The 18681-nt window shown below is 40.4% G+C and overlaps 1 pseudogene; it reads right to left on the bottom strand.

Annotated features, from left to right (window-relative positions):
- Positions 1-9164: 9164 nt before the first annotated feature.
- The window catches only part of LOC127230868 (disintegrin and metalloproteinase domain-containing protein 29-like), a 34351-nt pseudogene continuing 24834 nt past the window's right edge, over positions 9165-18681 (bottom strand).

The raw sequence follows: 18681 nt of genomic DNA, 5'->3' as shown, positions 1-18681 counted from the left end.
GAATTGAAGGCTCCCGGGAGGGAGTGGTTTACATGCCTGAAGAGATGGGAGGTCTTACACGTCTGATTTCTCTGGAAATGTATTATTAAGTTGTAAAAAAAATTCATTAAATATTGAAGGAATGTTGTCTACTCCAGCATGGAGTGTGCAGTGATTGGGAGACAATGGCAGAAGGATCAAAGTCATCTTCCATCACCTACTAAGGAAATCAGAAGGAACATCAGGCAAGAGAAAGATAATTCCAGAAGTGTGTTTAACTATTAGGTAACTTTCAGCAGAGTGAAGAATAGACTTGAGAATTCAAGCTCTCTTTCATGAGAAGTGCTCTATGACTGTGCCACCTTAACTAGAACTTGATACTCACACAACAGAAAAAGGGCACGTGTATTGGCTGTTTCTTAACCTGACATTGTACTTTGTGTGCCAGATTCTTTAAGATAGGGACATCTTTTCTTGTCAACAATCCTAGGGCTTTACAATAACATGCAAAATAGCAGATTAAACAGTAGATTAGATGATAGGTAGTAAACATTTTTAAATGACTGGAGGTAGTAGCTTACCTCCCAGCGTAAATATTTACATTAATGAGTCCAAGATAGCAAGACATTCATAGCATAAATAGAATTTTTCATAGCTTTAAAGCATTTTAAAAATATGCTTCTTTATCCCTCAAGTAGACTTATAGAGTACTAGACTTATAGAGTACTTGCTTCAGAATACTTTTTTTTTCCTTAGCTGATTTTATCAGCTAGTTGATATATGCCAGAGAGTGTTCTGAGAAGACAGTGGTCAAAACCCATGATGTGGGAGGCACTGACAGTCATATTAGTCTAATGGTTATCAGAATCCTGATTCAACTTTCTTAGATCCTAATTTCATGACAGCATCCCAGAACCGAAGTGCTGGAAGCCTTTGTTTCTGGTCTGATGTGGAAGTATGTTAGGATAAATCAATTGCTTTTGCCTGGTGGAGTCTTTATTATTATTATTATTATTATTATTATTATTATTATTATTATTATTTTACATGTTGATCCCAGTTCCCTCTCCCTCCCTCCCTTTTTGCCTCTCTGCTCCCTCACATGCACCCTGACCACCCTCCCCTCCCATACCCCTGCCCCAATTCCACCTGTAGAGCAATGCCATCCAGGCGGGGTCATGTAGATCTGTCAAATCATTTGAAGTAGGGACTAGGACTTCTCTCCTGTCTCTAGGTTAAGGCAGTTATCCCTTCATGGGGGATGTGTCTGCAAGGTCCTTTTGTGCACCAGGAATACATCCTGGTTCCACTGTCTGAGGTCCTTTAGACTGCTCAGTCCTTCTGGCTGAGACCCATATTCAGGGGGTCTGAGTTAGTCCCATGCTGGATTCCCAGCTATCAGTCTGGGGCCGTTATCTCCTCCTTGTTCAGGTCAGCTGTCTCTATGTGTTTCTGCAACCTGGTCTTGTCCTCTCCATCTGCATCTGGGTTCTAGTTCGACTCAGTGTTTAGGTTTGCTTCTGTTTCCAACAGGAACTAGATGAGGGCTCCATGATGGTGGATAAGTTAGTTGTTGATCTCACTATCGGGGAAGGGCATTTATGGTAGCCTTTCCACGGTTGCTCAAATTTTTAGTTGGCAGCAGTCTTGTAGGTCTCTAGACCTTCAGTTTTCTCTTCAAACCAATAATGGCTCCCTCTTTTATGTTTGTTCTCTCTCTCTCTCTTCCTGTCTCTCTCACTCTCTCTCTTCTGTCTTCTATTCCTACCTTGACTCAATCTTCCTAGTCACACGTGCTTTCCTCTCTCCTCCCATTCTCTTTCTCCTATTTCTCTCTCCATTCACTGCCCCCCCCCCACTTCCCATGTCCTCTGGGAGACTTGTCCTTCCCTCTTCTGTGAGGGGCTTTATATGAATCTCTTAGAATACATCTTGTATCCCAATTCCTCTGGTGGTGTGAATTATAGGCTGGTGATCTTTGCTCTAGGTCTAAAATCCATATATGAGCGAGTACATACCACATTCCTCTTTTTGTGACCAGGTTACCTCATTCAGGATGGTTTCTTCAAGTGCCATCCACTTGTCTGTGAATTTCAAGATTCCATTATTTTTTTCTGCAGAGTAGTATTCCATTGTGCAGATGTGCCACATCTTCTTTATCCATTCTTCAGTTAAGGGACATCTAGGTTGCTTCCAGGTTCTTGATATTACAGACAATGCTGCTATGAACATAGTTGAGCAGATGTCTTTGTTGCATGAATGTGGATCATTTGGGTATATGCCTAAGAGGGTGATTGCTGGGTCCTGTGGTAAACTAATTCCCATTTTCCTGAGGAACCACCATACTTATCTCCAAAATGGCTGTACAAGTTTTCACTCCTATCAGCAGTGGAGGAGTGTTCCCCTTTCTCCACATCCTCTCCCGCATAAGTTGTCATTGGTGTTCCTAATTTTAGCCATTCTGGCAGGAGTAAGATGGTATCTCAGAGTTGTTTTGATTTGCATTTCCCTGATAGCTAAGGATGTTGAGCACTTTCTTAAGTGTCTTTCAGCCTTTTTGATTTCCTCTATTGAGAATTCTTTCTTCAGTTCTGTACCACATTTTTTAATAGGGTTATTTGGTGTTTTGTTGACTAGTTTCTTGAGTTCTTTGTATATTTTGGAGATCAGTCTTTTGTTGGATGTAGGATTGGTGAAAATCTTTTCCCAGTCTGTAGGCTGCCATTTGGTCTTGTCCACTGTGTCCTTTGCCTTACAGAAGCTTCTAAGTTTGAAGAGGTCCCATTTATTAATTGTTGATCTCAGTGTCTGTGCTCCTGGATTTATGTTCAGGAAGCAGTCTTCTATACCAATTTATTTAAGGGAACCTCCTACTTTCTCTTCTAAGAGGTTCAATATGGCTGGATTGATGTTGAGGTCTTTGATCCATTTGGACTTGAGTTTTGTGCATGGCGACAGACATGGGTCTATTTGCAGTCTTCTACACACCATCATCCAATTGTGCCAGCACCATTCGTTGAAGATGCTGTCCTTGTCCCATTGTATAATTTTAGCTGTTTTGTCGAAAATCAGGTGTTCATAGGTGCAAGGGTTAATATCAGGAGTTTCAATTCAATTCCATTGGTCTACCTGTCTATTTTTGTGCCAACACCAGGCTGTTTACAGAACTATAACTCTGCAGTAGAGCTTAAAGTCAGGAATGGTGTTGCCTCCTGAAGTTCCTTTATTGTACAGGGTTATTTTGGCTATCCTGGGTCTTTTGTTTTTCCATATAAAGTTGATTATTATCCTTTCAAGGTCAGTGAAGAATTGTGGTGGGATTTTAATGGGGACTGCATTGAATCTGTAGATTGCTTTTGGCAAGATTGCCATTTTTACTATATTTATCCTACCTATCCAAGAGCATGGGAGATCTTTCCATTTTCTGGTATCTTCTTTAATTTCTTTCTTTAGAGCCACAAAGTTCTTATTATATAGGTCTTTCATTTGTTTTGGCTGAGAAAGAAATCAGAGAAACATCACCCTTTACAATAGCCACAAACAACATAAAGTATCTTGGAGTAAGGCTTACCTGGTGGAGTCTTATATCAGGGGCAACCTGCACTAATTGGCTCAGGAAGGCTCGGTGAGTCTCTGATGGTCTTGTGGCCTGACTTGAGGTCTCACTGGGTCTATTTGGCAGGTGTCCAGCCTGCAGAAGATTTAGTGAGGTTTGTACCACCTGTCATATTACCAGTGCAGAATGTGAACTTGACCAACACCATAGTAGACAGGGGTCTTAGAAAGGCGATGTAGTTAGAACAGTGAATCAGGGGGCTGGTGGAAAGAGGGGCAGGATCGAAATTGCAAGAGTGTGCGCTGGTGCGGCAAAAGAAACTGACCTGCAGGGATCTGGACTCTTAAGATACCTCTCTTTCACTTCTTGAATGAAAGTCCCTAAAGTCAACAAAGGATGTCAGAACCCAACTTTGACACATTTGTCAGATTACAAAGCCTACATTTTTTTTTCATTCCTAACATGGCATTTCTTTGATTAGTGATCAAAATGTAATTTCCTAACCATTCCGTACCAGTGTTGGTTTCTTAATTTGTGAAACGGTCTTAATTCATGTTTCTTAGAGTTGCACGGTTTTTAAGAATCCTATTGTGTCTGTTAAATTATGGGGGCTCACAGAGCAATATAGCTGTGCCTTAGTATTTGTGTGTACCTCCCTTTGTATATACTCATGGTATATTACAGTTCTCGAGATCAGTAAACCAGCTTAGATTCTCCTGAAATATCATGTGACTCAGCCAGCACTTCAACACCACATCTTCATGTTGTTCCACCCTAGGGTCCCATGGTCTGTACAGTTAATGTCACTTGCTGCATTTAGAAATCCTTGACTTTCTTTGACAACCTTACGTTTGCTTTGTTGGCCCACAGGTCTTTCTTGTTTTCATTTATGCTTTTTTTCCTTGTATGTTAGTGTCCCGTTATCTACTGAGGCCCCTGAGGACCAAAATGCCACCCTTTGAAATGACAATGGAAAGCTTAAGCCTTGAAATAAGTCAGACCTGAGTTGGATAGGGGTTAATCTAGATTGCTGTGTGACCTTAGGCAACTTGTTTGCTCTTACAAGTCTCGTCCATTTTGGCTGAGTTTTGAAACCTGAACTAGGCTTTCCAGTTGAGGTGAAGGCTGATTACATTAAATGAATCTAAAGATGGAGATGACTTTATTCTAAACAAAATATTCTATTACTTTCAGAGGGATTATAAATTCATCTGCAGTGTCCTCCCAAATACCCCAGTTAATTTGACACAACAGGAGTCAGGTAAAGAGAAAAATGTCAAACGGAATGCTCTTAGCTTCTCAATACTAGCTGGTAGAAAAAACACAAGTGGGCAAGTCTTGCCCAAGTACTACAAATTGTATATGAAGACCAGTATATTGTCATATATGCCCCGATTAACCATAACATCTTCATCCTGAGTTGTTTCCTCTGGAAAATATTGGTAATATTGTGCAAATAAGTACAGAGGCTTTCAAGTATTAAGAATATGCTATTATTTTTTTCTTGCTTGTTAAACTTCTTGAAAAAAAATCTGTTTTCTGACTCAGCTTCTTCCTTACCCATTGATTCAGATTCTACTCCTAATATCACCACTGCCCACTACTTCATCTTTATTGACTTGACTGTTCAATGGTGTGTGTTACTAATTTCATGCCCTGGTTATTGAAAACCCATAACTTACATAAAAGTATTGTGCTACATTGTTGTGATAGTTGAAGATGTTTCCCATTTTCATTTATGGTTTTCTTTGGTCTGTCTATTGACTGTTTTTGTTTTTCAGCACTCTATTTTAAAGCCACTTCATTCCAAACACAAAATAATCTACTTTTAGAAAGGTTGTATGATGGTAAATTGTAATGTCCCCTTGGACGTACATATATAAGATCACTTGAGTGTGAAGCCTCATCTGAAGAATCATCCGGGTTGCTTTAATTGATGTGGGAAAACTCCCTCCAGCTCTGGGTAGCACCTTTCAGGAGCAGTCCTGATAAAAGGGGGCATGGCAGAAAGATAATTTGCTTTCTTGCACACTTGACCTTCCTTCTTGCCCACAGGGTTGGATTACCTTGTTGTTGCTGCTCTCAAAGTCCACTTGTACACTAGGAATAAGTACTGATCCACTGCCAGAGGCCCCATAGACTGCTCAGGCCTCCTAACTGACACTTACATTCAGGGGTCCTGGTTCAGTCCTATACTGGTTTTGCAGCTAACAGCTGGGGGTCAGCTGTTTCTGTGGCTTTCCCCAGCCTGGTTTTGACCCCTTTGCTCATCACTCCTCCCTCTCTGCAACTGGATTCCAAGAGTTTGGCTCAGTATGTAGCTGTGGGTGTCTGCTTCTGCTTCCATCAGCTACTACATGAAGGCTCTAGGATGGCATACAAGTTAGTCATCAATTGCATTATCAGGGAAGGTCATTTAAGATAGCCTCTCCACTATTGCTTAGATTGTTAGTTGGGGTCATCCTTGTAGACCTCTGGATATTTCCCCAGTGCCAGATTTCTCTTAAAACCTGTAATGGCTCCCTCTATTATGGTGTTTCTTTTCTTGCTCTCTTGTATTTTCCCCTGACTCAGTCTTCCGGTTCCTTCATGTCCTACTCTCTCGCCTTCCTCTTTCTCCTAACTGCCTCTCCCCTGCCCCCCATGCTTCCAATTTGCTCAGGAGATCTTGTCCATTTCTTCTTCTGTGGGGGACCATGTCCTTCTTATTTCCTTGCTTCTCTGGTGGTGTGGATTGTAGGCTGGCGATCCTTTGCTCTGTGTCTAAAATCCATAGTTGAGTGAGTACATACCATGTTTGTCTTTTTATGACTGGGTTACCTCACTCAGAATGGTTTCTTTTAGTTGCCTGTGAATTTCAAGAGTCCATTGTTTTTGTTTTTGTTTGTTTGTTTCTTTGTTTCCTGCTGAGTAGTACTGTTTTTTTTTTTCCATTCTTCTGTTGAGGGGCATCTATGTTGTTTCCAGGTCCTGGCTATTACAAATAATGCTGCTGTCAACATACTTAAGCAGATTTCCTTGTTGCATTAGTATGCATCTTTTGGGTATATGCCTAAGAGTAGAATTGCTGGATCTTGTTGTAGACTGACTCCCATTTTCTTGAAGAAAACATAGTAAAAATGGCAGTCTTGCCAAAAGCAATCTACAGATTCAATGCAATTCCCATAAAACCCCAGCACAATTCTTCACAGGCCTTGAAAGAATAATACTTGACTTTATTTGGAAAACAGAAGACCCTGTACAATAAAGGAACTTCTGGAGGCATTACCATCTCTGACTTCAAGCTCTATTATAGAGCTATGGTCCTAAAAACATCTTGGTATTGGTGCAAAAATAGAGAGGAAGACCAATGGAATCAAATCGAAAGCCCTGATATTCACCCACACATCTACCAACATTTTTTTTTTTTTGACAAAGAAGTTAAAATTATACAATGAAAAAAAGAAAGTATCTTCAACAAATGGTGCTGGCAGATAGATCCTTATCTATCACCATGCACAAAACTGAAGTCCAAATGGATCAAAGACCTCAACCACACAGATTCCAGCCACACTGAACCTCTTAGAAGAGAAAGTGGGAGGTACCCTTGAACAAATTGTTACAAGAGATTGCTTCCTGAACATATAACACCAGTAGTGCAGACACTGAGATCGACAATAAATGGAACCTCCAGAAATTGAGAAGCTTCTATAAGGGAAAAGACAGTTAATAAGTCAAAACTGCAGCCCACAGAATGGGAAAAGATATTCACCAACCCCACATCTGACAGAGGGCTGATCTCCAAAATATACAAAGAACTCAAGAAACTAGTCACCAAAACAATCCAATTAAAAAGCAGGGTATGGAATTAAATAGAGACTTCTCAACAGAGGAATCCAAAATGGCTGAAAGACACTTAAGAAAGTGCTGAACATCCTAAGCCATCAGGGAAATGCAAATAAAAACAACTCTGAAATTCCATCTTGCACCTATCAGAATGGCTAAAATTAAAAACACCAGTGACAGTATATGCTGGAGAGGATGTGGAGAAAGGAGAACACTCCTCCACTGCTGGTGGGAGTGCAAACTTGTACAGCCACTCTGGATATCAGTATGGTGGTTCCTCAGGAATATGGGACTCAGTCTACCTCAAGATCAGTCTTAGGCATATACCCAAAAGATGCACATTCTTACAACAAAGACACCTGTTTAACTATGTTCATAGCAACATTATTTGTAATAGCCAGAACCTGTAAGCAACCTAAATGCCCCTCAACTGAAGAATGGATGGAGAAAATGTGGTACATTTACTCAATGGAGTACTACTCAGCAGAATAAAAACAATGGCATCTTGAAATTCACAGGCAAATGGATTGAACTAGAAGAAACCATCCTGAGTGAGGTAACCTAGATACAAAAAAAGACTGACATGGTATGTACTTACTCATTTATAGATATTAGACAAAGTGAAAAGGATCACCAGCCTGCAATCCACAGCCCCAGAAAAGCTAGGAAACAAGGAGGATGCTTAGAAAGACATGCATGGTTCCCCAGAGAAGGGAAAGGGACAAGATCTCCTGAGCAAATTTGGGGCATGGGGGAGGGGAGAGGGAGTTAGGAGAAAGAGAAGGAGAGAAGAGGAGGGGGTAAGAAAACATGAGGGATCAGAAAGATCTAGTTGAGGGAAGAATAGAGGAGAGCAAGGAAAAAGATACAATAGAGGAAGCCATTATAGATTTAAAGACAAATCAGGCACTATGGAAATGTCCAGGGATCCACAAGGATGACCCCAGCTAAGAATCTAAGCAAGAGTGGAGAGGCTACCTTAAATGTTCTTCCCCTATAAAGAGATTGGTGACTACCTTAAATGCCATTCTAGAGCCTTCATCCAGTAGCCAATGGAAGAAGAAGCAGAGATTCACAGCTAAGCACTAATTAGCCAAACTCCTGGAATCCAGTTGTAGTCTGGAAGGAGTGATGAGCAAAGGGGTCAAGATAATACTGGGGAAACTCACAGTAACAGCTGACCTGAGCAAGTGGGAGCTCAAGGATCCCAGTCTGACAGCTGGGGAATCAGGGACTGAACCAGGGTCCCCCCCAATGTGGATGTCAGTTAGCCAAGGCAGTCTATGGGGCCTCTAGCAGTGGAACCAATATTTATCCCTAGTGCAAGAATGGACTATGGGAGCCAATTCCCCCCCCCCCCATAGAGGGATACTCTATCAGCCTAGATGCATGATGAAAGGCCTAAGCCCCACATCAAGTGATGTTGCAGACTTCCATGATCTCCCATGAGAGATCTCATCCTCTCTGGGGCGTGTATGGGGGATGGGGCATGGGCCGTAGGAGCACTGAAGGGAAAGGGAACTAGGGTTGATATGTACAATGAGATTGTTTATAATTTTAAAAATTTTTTGAAAAATAAATGATGATAAAAGGAAATTTAAACACAGAGGCACAATTGTAATTCCTCAGTGATTTTACTTTAAGATGAAAATCTCAGATTTGTGAATGATTACATGACTGTCAGGGGAAATCACTAACAACTTCTTGTAGTAATTGACATGATGTCATTCTTGTGTGGCTCCAGTTAATATGGAATGAAATAACTTATTTCTCACAGGATGATGTATCTTTCTGGTATTTATCATTATAACTGCTTTTGAAATTGCACCAAAATAAATGAAACTAAGATAAGAATCATATGGGTAAGTAAAAGAAGTTGTATCCTGTTTACACTCACATGTATTTTGGCTTTAAACGTATCATTAGAGGTAACTATAGGGCCACTGTCTATACTACCACCTGCTCCTCTCTGTTCACAGTCTGGTGGTTGCCAACCTTTCGTGCAGTGACAATTGCCTCTGTTGTTACACACCCCTCTGAAATTACAGGAGCTGATGTTGCATTTAAAATTTAAGTTTTGATGAAAAACACAGGCTTGTGCTTTACAGTATTTCCCTGGGCCACAGGTTGCACCATCCACTACAAGCCCCATTTCTGGAATTTCTGTCCCATGGTGCACATCATACCCAAAGCATTGTTCTTCTTTAATATCTTGAACCTTTATGTGATGAAATGTAGTGTGCTCACCTCCACCAGGAATATGAATGACACCATCACAATGCAGCAGTCCACAAAAAATGTCTTTCTTTTCACATGCATAGGGTTTTCTTCCTGATGGTAGTAACCTCATCCCACAGTTTCCAAATGGGTCACCCTTGCTATTTGTTTATAGCACGCTGGCGAAGCATCCCTTACTTCGTATCCAAAAAGAGCTTGACACTGCAAATCACGATCACTGCAGTTTCCTGACATGCAAACTGCTAGTGGTGAGCAGGGAGTTCCATCCTGGATGTAAACATTTTTCTGGGCAATTCTCTGAGTTTCCATCACAGTATTCTGCCAGATCACAAATACCAAGTTTGTCTCTGCACATAGTTCCAGCCTGTGCAAATCCACAGTTACTACAGCAAACTCCCAAATTGCAAGTACTTCCCTTAGTAAAGTGACAATTGGTTGTACAACACTTGTTATAGGCGCACTCTTTCAAAGAGCCACAGTCACACTCCTCATTCTCGTCCAGCTTCTTATCTCCACAACGAGGAACTACATATTTAAAGTTGGCATACGGAATTCGTGAATCACTCAAGCAACTGTCCCATCCATGGATCCAATCATGTATCTTAGCATGAGAACAATTGCTCATCATCTCAAGAGCAGGAAATTCATTCATGACACAACGGCTTCTTCTGAAACAAACACAGCCCACTGTATCATGCCCTAGACCCAGACTGTGACCTACTACATGAGAAAAAAAAAGCTGCAGTAAGAAATGCATGTCGGTGTCCCAAATATACATATACTGCTGACCAGTTTGGATTGCACATTGTACTCATGTTGGCAATGTGATCTCCTGGAAGTAAATGTCCTGTGAAAATAGCTGAAATGGAGTGCTCTACTCTACTATGAAAACTCAATTTAGCTTGGCCAAACGCATTGATAAAAGAGTAAGCATCAAATAATCACAACCTTACAATCGCTGGGTCTTTTCCCCAAAGCATACAACACACACCATGTCAGCCAGTCCGGATAGTTTATAAACGCTATCCGCTATGCTGTTCATAACCAATATCAACTCAAGAGTGTCAGTAAAGTTATTGAGTAATGTGGTTAATGAAGCGCTCGATAAGTACTGCACTCGTATTAATTTCACATGCACACGCCACAGATATACTGGGGCTGCCCTGGGACTTCCAGCAAGCTTCGCCTCTTCAAGGGATTCCTCTGCCTCTGCCACATTCTCTTCATTTCTACATTTTTAAAATTTCTATCACAAGCAGAGAAATGACATGCTCAAATTTGGAAGAAGATGCCAATGGTTTGATTTCATAAGTGAAGTCATCCACTTGCAGCATGCCTTTCAGACCTCCATTGCAGGTGTCTAGCGTAGCTAGGGACCCAGGGACCCCTTCCAGGTAGCTGTAGAAGTAACAGTCTTGGGGAACAAATGGGTAGTCTTCCTGCTTGGCTCCTTGGTCATTAGTAGTGTACACAGGAAAGTTTTCAGGAATCATGTTCTTCTTTAGTATCATGACGTGCCTTTGTCCCCTGAAGCACATGCTGTAGGTGATCTGGTGCAGCATATTGCTTCCACCCATTCGCTGGGGAACCTTCCTGAGAATCACAATTTCAGACGTAGCAAAGCGCCATTTTTGGTGGACCACAGATAGCCAGAGAGAGCCTCCCAGGAGGACTCAAGATCATGTAGATGCCCAGAGGAAGGGAGTCAAAGATCAAGTAGTCCTATGTGGATAAACAGGTCTCCAGCAGGGGCCTGGAGCTCCAGCAGAGGCCCAGCAATGAGGGGGTCAAAGATCCAGCATGCAGGGACTCAGGATGGTCCTTTGAGGATAGGCAGATCTCTGGCAGGAGCCCGGAGCTCCGGCAGAGGACCAGTGAAGCATCTTGCATCCGAATAGAAAAACATAAGTGGGAAAAGAACTTTTGGTTTTCAGAACAGATGAGTTATTTTGCCAAATACTGTACATGGAAAGGATTGCATATTTAATTGTGTCAGAAAACAGACAATATTAAGACAGTAGATATTCCTCCATCAGGGATCTTGTGGAGAGAATTATTTGTAGATGGAGCTTTACTTGGGTATTTTTCTTTAATTTATTTTTTATTTTGTCTTTCTCGTCTTTTGCTTGTATGTTAGTTTCCGAATTTGTGGTTTTAAGGTGTGCATGCCCATGTGAGTGTGTGTATGTGGCCATGTACATGTTTTTTGTAGTTTTCCTCCATTTATAGTTTTAAAACGTGTTTATCTATTTTCTCAAGACAGAAAAGTCATGGAGTTGGGTGGACTGGGGGTTGTGGTGGATCTGGAAGTAATTTCAGAATGGGAAACCATGATCAAAATATATTGCATGAAAATATTTTTCAATAAAAACTAAAAGAAGTAAACCAACAGGAAGTGATCCATGCATATATGTCATGAAAAGAAAAATTTGAGTTTTATTGTAAAGCCTAATTTTTCATCAAGTTTAAGTGATTCCATTCCTGAAAAAGCTTTAAAAAATATCCTTACCTGTGAATGCTGATAGCATCATTATTTCAAAGTTTATTCCAAACACTCAAACAAAAAGCCACCCTTAAATCAGTGACAACTAAACTTTTCCATTGAATGGTCCTCTCTCTCTCTCTCTCTCTCTCTCTCTCTCTCTGTATATATATATATATATATATATATATAATATATACACACACATATATATATAATATATATAATATTATATATATTATATATTTTGGGGGGGTTGTTTTCTCTCTGAACTGCTTATAATACCTTACTGGTTTCCTCACTAATAATTCATTAAATTTGGGGGGGTTCTTTTTTTGATAATTTTTTAATTCAAATTTGAAACAAGCTTGTTTTACATGTCAATCCTAGTTCCCTCACCCTTCCCTCCTCCCGTTTCCCTCACCAACACCCATTCCAACCCCTTTCTGCTCCCCAGGGAGGTTGAGGCAGTACTATGCTGGTTTCCCAGCTATCAGACTGGAGTCCATGAGCTCCCCCTTCTTCAGATCAGCATTTTGGTGAGTTTCTCTAACCTGGTCTTGACCCCTTTGCTCATCACTCCTCCCTATGTGCAACTGGATTCCAGAAGTTTGGCTCAGTGTTTGGCTGTGGGTGTCTGCTTCTGCTTCCATCAGCTATTAGATGAAGGTTCTACGATGGCAAATAAGATAGATAGTCATCAGTCTCATTATTGGGGAAGAGCATTTAAGGTAAGTATTCTCCACATTGCTTAGATTCTTAGTTGGGGTCATCCTTGTAGATCTCTGGACTTTTCCCTAGCACCAGATTTCTCTTAAAACCTATAATGGCTCCCTCTATTATAATATCTCTTTTCTTGCTCTCCTCTGCTCTTTCCCTGACTCAATATTCCTGCTCTCTCATGCCCACCTCTCCCCTGCTCTTCCTCCTAACTCCCTCTCACCTCCCTTCATGCTCCCAATTTACTTGGGAGATCTTGTCCCTTTCCCCTTCTCCAGGGGATCATGTATGTCTCTCTTAGGGTTCTCCTTGTTTCCTAGCTTTTCTGGAAGTGTGGATTGTAGGCTGGAAATCCTTTGCTCTATGTATAAAATCCATATATGAGTGAGTACATACCATTTTTGTCTTTTTGTGACTGGGTTACTTCACTCAGGATGATTTCTTCAAGTTCCATCCATTTGCCTGTGAATTTCAAGATCCATTTTTTTTCTGCTGAGTAGTACTCCATTGTGTGAATGTATTACATTTTTTTTCCATCCATAACTTGAGGGACATTTAGGTTGCCTCCATGTTCTGGCTATTACAAATAATGCTGCTATGAACATAGTTGCACAGATGTCCTTTTGCACGAATGTGCATCTGTTGGGTATATGCCTAAGAGTGGAATTACTGGATCTTGAGGTAGACTGATTCCCATTTTCCTGAGGAACCACCATACTGATTTTCAAAGTGGCTGTAGGAGTTTGCACTCCCACCAGCAGAGGAGTGTTCCCCTCTCTCCACATTCTATCCAGCATAAACTGTCTTTGGTGTTTTTTATTTTAGCTATTCTGACAGGAGTAAGATGGTATCTCAGAGTTGTTTTGATTTGTATTACCCTGATGGCTTAGGATGTTCAACACTTTCATAAGTATCTTTCAGCCAGTTTAGATGCCTCTACTGAAAATTCTCTATTTAGTTCCATACCACACTTTTTAATTGTACTATTTGGTGTTTTGGTAACTAACTTCTTGAGTTCTTCGTATATATTGGAAATCAACCCTCTGTTAGATGCGTGATTGGTGAAGATCTTTTCCCATTCTGTGGGGTGATGTTTTCTCTTGTTGACTGTTTTCAGTTTCAGGAGATCCCATTTATTAATTGTTAACCTCAGTGTCTGTACTACTTGTATTAGGTTCATGAAGTGATCTCCTGTACCAATTTTTCAAGAGTACTTCCCACTTTCTCTTCTAAGAGGTTCAGTGTGGCTGGATTTATGTTGAGGTCTTTGATCCACTTGAACTTAAGTTTTGTGCATGGTGATAGATATTGATCAATCTGCAGTCTTTTACACACTATCATCCAGTTGTGCCAGCACCATTTGTTGAAGATGCTTTCTTCCTCCTATTGTATACTTCTAGCTGTTTTGTCAAAAATCAGGTTTTCGTAGGTTTGTGGGTTAATGTCAGGGTTTTCAATTCGATTCTACTCGTCTTCCTGTCTATATTTTGCACCAATACCAAACTGTTTTAAGGGCTACAGCTCTATAGTAGAGCTTGAAGTTAGGGATGGTGATGCCTCTGGAAATTCCTTTATTGTACAGGGCTGTTTTGGTTATCCTGGGTCTTTTGTTTTTTCCATATAAAATTGAGTATTGTTCTTTCAAGGTCCGTGAAGAATTGTGCTGGGAGTTTGATGGGGATGGCATTGAATCTGTTGATTGCTTTTGGCAAGATTACCATTTTTACTATGTTTATCCTACCTATTCAAAAGCATGGGGGATCTTTCCATTTTCTGGTATCTTCTTTAATTTCTTTCTTGAAAGACTCAAAGTTTTTATTATATAGTTCTTTCACTTGTTTGGTTAACCTTACCCCAAGATATTTCATGTTGTTTGTGGTTATTGTGAAGGGTGATGTTTCTCTGATTTCTTTCTCAGCCCCTTTATCATCTGTATATAGTAGGGCTACTGTTTTTATTTTTTTTTAGTTAATTTTGTATCTTGCCACTTTGCTGAAGGTATTTATCGGCTATAGGGGTTCCCAGGTAGAATGTTTTGGGTCTCTTATATAAACTAACATATCATCTTGCAAATAGTGAAAGTTTGACTTCTTCCTTTCCAATTTGTATCCTCTTGATCTCCTTTTGTTTTCTTATTGATCTAGCTAGAACTTCAAGTACAATATTGAAGAGATATTGAGAGAGTGGGCCCCTTTGTCTTGTTCTTGATTTTAGAGGAATCACATTGAGTTTCTCTCCATTTCATTTGGTGTTGGCTCTTGGTTTGCTATATATTGCTTTTATTATGTTTAGGTATGTTCCTGTTATCCCCGATCTTTCCAAGACCTTTATCATGAAGGGGTGTTGGAATTTGTCAAAAGCTTTTACAGCATTTGTGAATTATACAGATGCATGAATGAAAGGAACATTCATGTCAGAGATGTCAGAATTCCAGTAGTGGTGTTGAACTCTGCTACCTGACAGTGAGAAAACTCCATGCTTTTTCTTTCAAATATCCAGTGATTACACTCAGCGTGCCAAGATGAGATATACTTCTCCAAGAATATCAAAATTGATGCCTGTGCCTGCAATAATGCTGGAGTGTTTTAGGTGCTGAATACACACACTAGCTTCTACCATTATCTTTGGTTGTATGTGCAATGTCAAGAAGTGTAGTTTCGGGGGAGTGTGTAACAAAACATGCACTGTCGTTGTATGTGTGGGTGGAAACCACCAACATGTGGCAGAGAGGAGGGAGTAGTAGTGAAGATGGAGGCCCTCCCCCTTGTAGACAAAAGGGGTGTGAGCCAGGCTATCCATGCATGTTCTGATACTTACTCACTTTGTCATTTTGTGGTTACAGTGCTGGCCTGGTGACCTTTCTAAAGGAAAGGGGGCTTTGCACAGGAGGGGAAACATCCAAAGGAGAACTTGAAGGTAGTAATTCTTTTTACATGATGGAAATCACTGTCAACTACAGGAAGGAGTCATATGTGATCACTCTGACATTTTCATATTCTCCAAGAAGCCTTGGGCTTTCATCATGAAGTAAATTCATGGCAGAATTAAGAAAACGGGCTTCTCTGTTTAAACTAATCTAAAACATAATAATTTCTGAAGTTTATTCCGTTTTCTTTTTCTGGTTGCTTGTCTTCTATCATACTGTCCTGGCCTGTATTCCAATGCCTGGCTGTGCTCTGTATGTGCCTATATATGAGACAGAGCTTCCAAAGTCACAAAAGGAACTGAAAACTTTCTAAGAGGCTAACCCTCTCAGTTTCCAGATGTTCCTGCACTTAATTTCCAAAGCATTCATCTACACAATATTAACATTGTCATGGTGTTTAAATTGACTCTATTAGAATTTCATACCTGTCCATTTTACTATTGGTATAGAACTGCCTAGCACAAAAAAGGACATACGCTGGTGAAGTAGGTAGAAGCCTAAGTGCTTTTGTGTTCTAGGCATCTGGAATTTCATTAGTAATTCTGAACCTTGCTATGTAACTATCTATAGTCATATTTTCAGGCCTTTAAGGACTATAGTCAATATTCCTAGATAAAATATACTTTGGCTACATGGTCCAAAATTGAGGACAGTGCATGGACAATAGCCTGGAATTGTGAGCCAAGTCAATCCATAGTTTGCTCTCTCCTGGATATTTTATCATAGCAATAGGAAAAAGAAACTAAGACATCACTATATTTTGTGTGTTTTCTATAGAATTCTGTGGGAGCAGCATTTCTTGCCCAAGTGGCTTATATGGAAGAGTCATCTGTGTCTTCGTTGAGGATAGGTTTCATTCTCTATTTCCTAAACCCACATCAAACATTAGTAACTGGGTTTGTGCCTGACATTGCTAGCTACTATTATCAAGTCTGGATGACCATTTACCAAAAAAGACTTTCTGCTTGATCCAATGTTAGCTATTAAAACCACAGTGTAGCTACCTCAGAAATGGTTATTTTGTCAGTGTTGGAGCAGTCTTTTGGCCAAGTGTCATCACCATGATCCCTGAAAGCAGCCATATATCTGTTTTCCTCTTTTATAACTGGTACTTACACTGTTACTGATCTGTCTTGTATTTGTGAAGGACTTTTGGTTCCTTAAAACCATTTGTTTTCCTAAAGTTCTGGTAGAACTGTAAGTTTAAGTGTGTGTGTGTGTTTCTGGTCTATTCAATATTATTATCCTAGAAATAGTGAAGTAATTGTAACTTCCTGCAGGATGTAATGTATTGAATGGTATTTGAGCCCACCAACTGTAGTTTTTACTCATCCACACATTTCTGCTGCTTCTGGAATATTAACCATACCAGAATTTTGATGCCTTCAGGGAGCTATCCCACTTGGTATATAATTTACACTTTTTATTTTTATTTTTTTCCTGTCTGGTAGACCTGAGAATTGGACTCATTACATCATATACAGTCATGTCCTGACACTAAGCCATATCCTCAACCCACCTTACCATTCCTCTCAGTACAGACCCACAACACATTCCAGGACCACAGGGAGTGCTGGTTCTTCAAGGCCAAGGACACAGAAGGATGATATCAAATACCCTCTAGGTAAACAGCAAGTATGAAATTTGGTTTAGGCCCAGGAATTTGCTGGCTGTCCTTTAACATCCCCAAATAGAACAAAACAAGCAGCTACCTTCTATTATAGAGCATTCTATAAATTTCATATCATGGATTTTCATAGTCCATATTACATTGAAGCTCAAGGAACCATTCACCACCAGTGTTTAGGATGTGAAATAATAGCACAGCTCCTGAAGTCCTGAAAGGATTCCTCACCATGACTGTTACTAGATGAAGGCAACATACCTATTGCGGAGATAAGATAGTAGATGGACAACTACAAGTGATCTGTGACACACAAACAGCTCTGAAACAGTCTATCCTTGGGGCATCAGAGAGATGACACAGTGGTTAAGAGCTCTGGCTGTTTTTCCAGAGGACCTGGGTTTAATGACCAGCACCAACACGGTGGTTTACCTGTAACATCAGGTAACACATGATGCCCTCTTCCAGACTCTGTGGGGTGTTGTATACATGTGGTGCACATTCATACTTGCAGGCCAAATGTGTATACACACACACACATACACATACACACACACACACACACACACACACACGCACACAAGCACACACACTTGTGCATTTTCTTGATTAATGATTAATATGAGAGGGAATAGTTGATGAGGTGGGGTGTAAGATCTGGGTCATAAGAGCAGGCTAAACAAGCCAGAAGAAAGAACCAGTAAGCCTGGCCTCTACTTCAGTTCTTGCGTAGACTTCCCTCAATGATGTCCTGTGACCTGAAAGTTGTCAAGTAAAGTTTTTCCTCCCCAAGTTGCTTTGGGTCATGGTGTTTTTTTTTGTTTGTTTGTTTGTTTTTTAATCACAATAGAAACTCCAACTAAAGCAGAAATTGCTACAAGGTCATAGAGTATTGGTTTGACATACTTGACCATGTGTGTTTTGGGGGGTGTGGTGGGGGGGATATGATGGCATTCCAACTTTGGTCTGGTGAAGTTTTTGCATTCTAAGAGCTCAGTGAGCTGATCTGTGGGAGCTTGGAAGATATGAATGCTGAGGTCTGGCTTGCGAAGATGAAACTTGAGAGTGCCTCAGGGACTATCAGAACTGTCCACGTGATATTTTGAATTAAGAATCTGTGATTCTATTGGAAACCCAAACTTTATGTACTGAAGAATTGTAACAAAAAGATGTTTTAAATAGCTCCAATGGACTTCTGTGACTCCTCAGCACAGATACTAACTTAGCTGTACAGTTTGCTAAGATGTGCTATTGTTGAAATTCATAGCCATATTGGTATTGGGGCTCAAATTATAGAACAACATGACCCTAGTAAATTTGAATCCTATATT

The sequence above is a fragment of the Phodopus roborovskii genome, unplaced genomic scaffold (assembly GCF_943737965.1).
Source record: "Phodopus roborovskii unplaced genomic scaffold, PHOROB, whole genome shotgun sequence".
NCBI classification, from domain to species: Eukaryota; Metazoa; Chordata; class Mammalia; order Rodentia; family Cricetidae; genus Phodopus; species Phodopus roborovskii.
This window is presented reverse-complemented; position numbering and strand designations above follow the sequence as displayed.